Here is a 7,486-nt window from a genome sequence, read left to right on the forward strand (position 1 = left end):
AGGCACCTTGTGCTTAAGGCTATACAGCAGCTCACCATAAGCCTGTGTTTCTATCTCGGTCCAGGAGAGTGGATGGGCTTTAGTCCGGACCTTTCGTTGTACCAGTGGCAAGGCAGCCCAATGGTTTCTGAGGAACATTCGGTGGTAGTTAAGGACCCCCAGAAACTGTTGAATCCCTTGTTTAGTATTCGGGGGTGTCACACTTAACTCTGTAAGTTCTGCTTCGCCAGCAGTAGCTAATAAGGATTCTGGTGTGACCTGATAGCCCAGAAATGTAAATGACTGACTGGGCGTCAGGGCAGACTTAAGAAGATTGATTTCCCACCCCTTGCCCTGTAGCCACTGTACCAGTAGGGCAGTAGCCTGGGACACTTTTGTCTCTTCTTCTCCAAATACCAGCACGTCATCCACATAGGAAATGACGGTGGCGCCTATGTCTGGTTGGACACATCGAAATTCAACTAAATCTTTGTGTAACCAGCTCTGGGCCACTGCGGGTGAATTTTTATATCCCTGAGGGAGGACATGCCAATTATAGACCTGTCCCCCTACTGCAAAGTTTAGGACACCCTTGTGGTCGACCATAGGAATTTGAAAAAACATGTCTTTCAGATCCAACGTGCATCCCCACTTTACTTGTGGATCTTTTGACAATATTGCCTCTATCTCTGGTTTTGTATGTTCAGCAACTGCCTGGACAGCCATTATGTGATCATTGGCTTGACGGTAGTCGATCACCATGCGGTATGCATTAGAATGGGGTTTTTTTAACTGCCCATGCGCTAGAAACATAAGTAGAGCTGATCGTGGGTGTTATTCTGTGGCTTTTGATTAACTGGGCGATAAGGATTTGTATCGCCTCTTTAGGTTCTGCCTTTAGTGGGATATGGCGATATTTCCAAGATGTAGGGTTTGTTAGCTCAGGCTCATGGGGTAAGCGGTTATCAGCCTCGGTGGGCTGTGGGGATACAATAGCACACGGTAGGGCTTGTAAAACTTGATCACTAAGCTGTAATTTCCGTATATCTTCAACCCCCAACAGATTGGTGCCCCCTAATACTCCCTTAATTTTGTACCTCCGGTTGTGGAGTAGGACTGTAAACCATACCACTGGGGTTTCTTTAAGTTCGTTAATGCCCTGTACCCAGAGGCTGGAGGACGTTGGGGTGTGGGGAACAGAGTTAGCTATTACAGATACTTGAGCCCCAGTGTCCAGGAGGAACTTAATAACTTTTACTTTCTGGTCATGGTCTAATACCTCTAAGGACTGGTGGGGTCTGGTATCCCTAGTAATTGGGCCGAATAGATGGACCTCGGCCCTACCTAGTTTTTTTTTGCAACTCATCTGCATTAGTGTCCCATTCTTGCCATCCATATTCCTTAGCCATTTCTAGTAATTCACTTTCTTTTTTTTTCCCCTGAGTTGGTTCCGTTCTAGCCCTTTGTTTAACAGATATCCAAACAAAGCACGGGCTAACTTTGTAAACAGAGGCCTGTTGCTAACTCCCTTGTTTCCCTTATACTTGCCACTGTCCTGCGGGAATGTTCTAGCAGCGTGTATTTGAATTTGGTTCCCAATATCATAAAGGGTGTTAATGGGATCACCAACCGCTGTTCGGAGCCACAGGATAGTCTGGGCATCTGGTGATTTTAACCCCGCCACAGCCCCTTTTACTGCTTGTTCCGTTATGGGAACCTGACCTGGGTCCCTCAGGTTACAGATTGGGTATGGGCTGTTCCGTTGTGTTTTCGTTAGGGGCAGTCCTTCCCCCCCCCCATCAAACAATAGTACTGAAAACCCTGCCACTGCATATAAAAGGTCAGTGACATTCATAATACTACCTGGGGGTAAGCCATAAGCCTGTACTTGTCCTTCCGTCATTATTGTTAACAGGGCTGGGAGGGCAAGGCTCCATCCCTTATGATTTGCGACCGCTGCCGCGTTACCAGCCCCCATCCTCCACCTTATGTTTCTTACTAGCTGCAGAGCCTCATCCCTGCTAACTAATTCCTGTCCTGAATTCATAGTCACCCTACCTACCCATATGGGAAAGGGCTCGTTAGGGTTGATTTGTGTTTCCTCAATTAAATGGAGGTCTCCTGCCGAGTGGTTAAGGCCTTGGAATCGAAATCCAATGGGGTTTCCCCGCACAGGTTCGTATCCTGTTCGTGACGCCATGTGGAAACAGAGAGAAAAACTCTCTGATAGGTTCGGTTTGGGATACAGGGGGTTAAGCAAGACAGTGATGATTCTGGGGGTTTGCTTAATCAATAAACCCTTTATTTTACAATAAACAATCCTATCCTTATAATAAAACAGTTCTATTTCTATAATAAACAGTTTCACAGCAAGCAATTACACAGCAAACAGTGATAGCAAAGAGCAGGAGACCTCCATGCACGAAAAGACAAAATGTGCCACCCAAAACTTTAGTGTTTTGTGATCTCTCCTGGATCACCACATGGCTGCCAGCATGTGACACTAGGGTGCCCAGTTTTGGAGTTCCCCAAAGAAGTTACAAGACAAACACAACAGAAAACAGTTAATCCATACTCACAAACATTATGTACAGGTATACTATGCTGGCCAAATTCAGTTGCCGTTTGCTTAAGATACTGCAGACGGGAGAGAGCCACTGTGAGTGATCAGTTCACAGTGAAGCGGGCTAGTGAAGATGCGTCAGCCCGCCGAGCCGACAAGACCAGGGGATATGCAGGATGCCGGGTGGATTCAATTCCTCTCTGCCTTCTGCCACCTGGGTTTGAACTTTTATAGTTTCCCCCTGGTCAGCAGAGGCTAAGCCCCATTGGTTGCTATTTGCTGCATGGCCTTCTAAGGTCAGGGCTCAGCGTTTAGCCAACCAGGTGCTCCTGATTTCCCGGGCAGGTATGAACCAGCCAACCAGGTGATTGCAATTATCCTGGGCAGTTGCTGACCACGCACCAGCGGGTGGGGTCACTTCATTTCCTTATAAGGAGACAGGTACATGCGGCTCGTGCTGCTGAGTCAACCCTCCCTAGGCTGCCTCTTTATCCACGTGGGGGGGCCAGTGCATGTGGTGCTGCAGACGCCACTATGCAATTCAGTCTCCACATCATTGACTAACTTTTTAAAAAAAAATTAAATGAGAGTTGAAGACATTCAGCATTTCAAAGGAATGGTCCCTGTTTAGCAATATGCAAGAGCCCAAGCCCACCATTCCCACTACCAGAATCCTTAGGTATGTTGCCTTTATTCTCCTTTTCTTCTACTTTCTTGCATTGCTAGCTATTTTGTTATTTTTCCTTCAGCAGATAGGGGAAAACTCCAGGGAAATTTACTTTTCTTGATTCTAGTTTTGTTCAGGAAGTTTCTCATACACATGTGAAGTAATTCTACTTAAGTTCATTCTGATTCCACAGACTACTAGTTCTATTACCTACTTAATTTCAGTTCTACAGGTATTCTCCATTTTAACTTTTATAATTATGCCGACTGTAGTATGTGTGAGATTCCATCCAGCCGCCTCTTACATATACAAATGACCTCCCTTCTCTCTTGGTCTAGTGCCCACCTCTTGCCTGTTAACAACCTCTTCTCTCACCTTTTTGATCCTCCCTCTACTACGGGTTTTGCAAAGTCAGGAGCTGGAGTTAAAACACAACTCTCCAAGCAGGAGAGAGCAGTAAGGGAATATACTTTCTGCTAGAGCCTTGTTCCACTGACGTCAGATGTAGTTATGGATGGGGAACTGGGAAAGACAGTCTGTCTGCTTAGTTGGGTAAGTGTGGGCCCTTGGAACAGCAAGGATTTTTTGGGACTCATGATTCATAGAGCTTTTCCACCTGTGACTGCACAGTCCACTTCCATAGAGATATCCCAGATGCTGAGTTTCTTGTTTGGTACAAACACATTTATGAAGCTTCATTGTCATCAACTGTCTTGACCTTGGCCATCAGATTGCATATAGTAATGATGTTCTTCCTGAAACCTGCTAAACCACATCATCCAGACAGATGATGCAAAAACCTGTCAAAGTCACAGAACAATATCTACCAGTCTTTGAAAAATTTTAAAAACTTGGAGAGTCCTGTGGCACCTTAACGACTAACAAATTTATGTGGGCATAAGCTTTCATGGTCAGAAACCCACTTCGTCAGATGCATAAAGTGGAAACTTCAGTTTGGTAGGTAAGAACTTGGTGCAGGCTGAAAAGTGTCACTACTTGGGTCCCTATAAGGCAGAATATATGCTGAAGTTTAAGCAGGAGTTTTGATAGAATGCAACAGTCAAACTGTCCCTTCCCCAGTTACAAAGTTCTTAAGAGTGGTACATCTAATACTGTAGTAAGCAAAATGTGATAGCTCTAACTCTATATCTTTACAAAAGTGTCTGCTTTCTCTTTTTGGTAACAATTTCTTGGTAAAAGATCAATAAACTCCACATTAAGCATAACTGAATGCATTTAATAAATCTCCTCATGAATATAAAAGGCTTATACTTAGGGAGATTAAGCTGTTGCAGAAAGGTCATGTACAGTTAGCCTCCTACTCACTTCCAAATATTAAACTCACAAGAAACAAATGAAAGATAAGATTTGCAATAAATTAGTGTGTATGTGGCTCTCCTGGGTTGTTTTTTTTCTTTGAAAAAGCATACAGCAGTAGATCCTTAGCTAGTATAACTTCAGTTGATCAGGTCATTCCCATCTCAGAAAAGATATATTGGAATTGGTACAGAAAAGGGCAACAAAAATGATTAGGAGCATGGAAAAGCTTCCATAGGAAAGGTTAAGACTGGAACTTTTTCTCTTGGAAAAGAGATGACCCTGGTGGGATATAAGGGTCTATAAAATCATGACTGGGGTGCAGAAAGTAAATAAGGAAGTGTTATTTACTCCTTCTCCTAACACATGAACTAGGGGTCTCTAAATGAAATTAATAGACAGCAGGTTTAAAATGAACAAAAAAGTATTTCTTCACACAATGCACATTCAAACTGTGGAATTCTTTGCCAGAGGATGTTGTGAAGGCCAAGACTATAACAGGGTTAAAAAAAGAACTAGGTAAGTTCATGGAGGATCGGTTCATCAATGGCTAGTAGCCAGGATTGGTAGGAAAGCAAAATCGTGTTCTGAAGTGTCCCTAGCCCTCTGTTTGCCAGAGGCTGGGAATGGGCGACAGAGGATGGATCACTTGATGATTACCTGTTCTGTTTGTTCCCTCTGAAGCACCTGGTATTGGCCACTAGTGGAAGACAGATACTGGGTAGATGGACCATAGGTCTGACCCAGTATGGTCATTATGTCATTGTTTCACCAGCTGAAGATCAGCCTCCATCTAAATAATTGCAGTTCTGATATGTCAGCAGAGACACAGTGGGTTTGGGGTATAATTCCAGGTACCAGCCTGTAACAATACAGCATCCATTGGTTGGTTGTCCTGATGATAAAACTTAAAGAAGGGCTCCAGGAACTTCATCAAAGAATACACACATCACCACTCCCAACTAACGAGTGTTTGAACTGCATCTTCAGTTAAATTAAGACCATCTTTTGTTTGTTACTTTTATAAAAGTAGTCTTATCAGAAAAGTTTTAGTAGCATGTTTATTACAAAGGAAGCTGAAGATGAAGGGGAGGAATATGTCACAAAATGACAGTATTGATGATCCAGACCAACGTCCTAATTATGGAAAGAAAAAGTAGTTGACTTAACAATAGCAACAGTGCCCACATTAACTGGCAAACCTTTCCTTGTTGAAGCTTTATTTTTAGCAAACCAGTTGCTTTGAGGTTTTTTTATCCACAAATTACATGCAGACCACTTGACTATCCAGCTTCTGATAATTACTGTTGTTAAGATTATCAGCCAGTATGGGGGAGAAGCTCTACAAGTAATGCTGTCACATTAAACACACATATTAACTACACTATAAATATTATTCATGTCTGATCAGCAAAATAATGCATACTCAGTATTGATCAATCTCCAGCACTTATCTTCATTTCAGAATCTACATGTTAATTTACTTAAAATGCAAAACACAGTAGTTTCCTTTTAACAATAAATCATTAAGGCAGGCTCACGAACTGCTTAATCTCGGAGCAATAATTATGGGGACAGTATAATTTTGCTCCATTCCCTGGGTTATGCTGTTTCTAATGGAAATGAATGTCATACATTTGAGCACAAGCATACTGTTTTTTGATGCAGGAATGACATAAACAAATCGTGTTGATCCACTGTCAGTTACAAATGGAAAATCATCATTTCTTTTATCTTGAAAGAATGCATTATGCTTGTAGTTTTCAGTCAGTGGATAAGGTATGAGATAATAGTCTAGTTTTAGACAAGTCATTGTATTGCTGCTTTCTTTATCCTGTTATAATACATATCTGAGCTGGAGAACTACAAATACAATTGCTTAAAAGCAAGGTAGAATAAAGAGAGTGATCACTTTATTCAGTGAGTCAATGAAAATAGAATGTATTACAAATGTGAGCCTTCACAGTCTTTGGGGGAAAACACTGCTCAAAGTACCCTGTATTACTAATTCCATATGACATCATTATTAATGGGGTAGGTGAATGGCCTCTTAAAATCAGGATTGTGCTGGGATTAAAAAAAACACTGAAACAGACTGTCATGATTAACACCACAGCATGTTGTTAATCTGTTCAGTCAAGAAACACAAAACTTCATTTTAATGGATTAATAGGGCAATAAGGTATTTCCGCTATACTACTGGTGCCAGACAGGCAACTCCCTTGAAAAGACGTAAGCAAGATGGAAATTAGAGTTCACCTTGGCTCCAGTTACTAGCATTTTATTTATTTTTTCAAAACAATTGGTTTTGCTAACATTCTTAAAAAATAGTAAACATTTGTTTTGGTCTCCGGTTTCTAAAAGTATGTTTTAGAAAATTTAAGTTTACGGCATCCCTACAAAGAACTGTTTTTAAACAAACATTTGTATGTAAGGTGAAACTGATGAGATGGAAGGAATATGCAGACAAGAGTAGTCAAAGGGAGATATGGGTGTGGAAACAAGCTGAGACACATGGGTCAGGGCTCTAGTAAGGCATGCATACTATACCTAGGGCTCTAGCTCCTAGCAACTGGGATTACATCAGATGTTCTTTCGTTCAAAAGTATTGTTTCTATCACTCATGATTTTGAAGAAAAGTTTGAAAGTGTGACTTGTGCATAACAGCCTAAATTAATAACTGAAAAGTATGCAATGCCCCATGCATCTACAGAACATTAATTCCAAGCCCCACTGCTTTCAGAGGCCCCACCAACACCACCCCAAGAGTGGAATCTAGGGAAGAAGCAGAAGAGTACTGCAGTCTTGGCCCACTTAAGCAATCAGCTACATCCTGGATGCTAGGATAAGTACTACTGCCAGCTCTAACTAATCAGAGCAGGGGCAGAAGGGGCCTCAGCTGCCACTTCTTGGGGAGAGAAGGGAATTGTATGCTCCTGCCCCATTCTCTCTAGAAGGGG

The sequence above is a fragment of the Emydura macquarii genome, unplaced genomic scaffold (genome assembly GCF_026122565.2).
Source record: "Emydura macquarii macquarii isolate MOO-44397 ecotype Brisbane River unplaced genomic scaffold, CSIRO-AGI_Emac_v2 contig_1477, whole genome shotgun sequence".
Lineage (NCBI taxonomy): Eukaryota > Metazoa > Chordata > Testudines > Chelidae > Emydura > Emydura macquarii.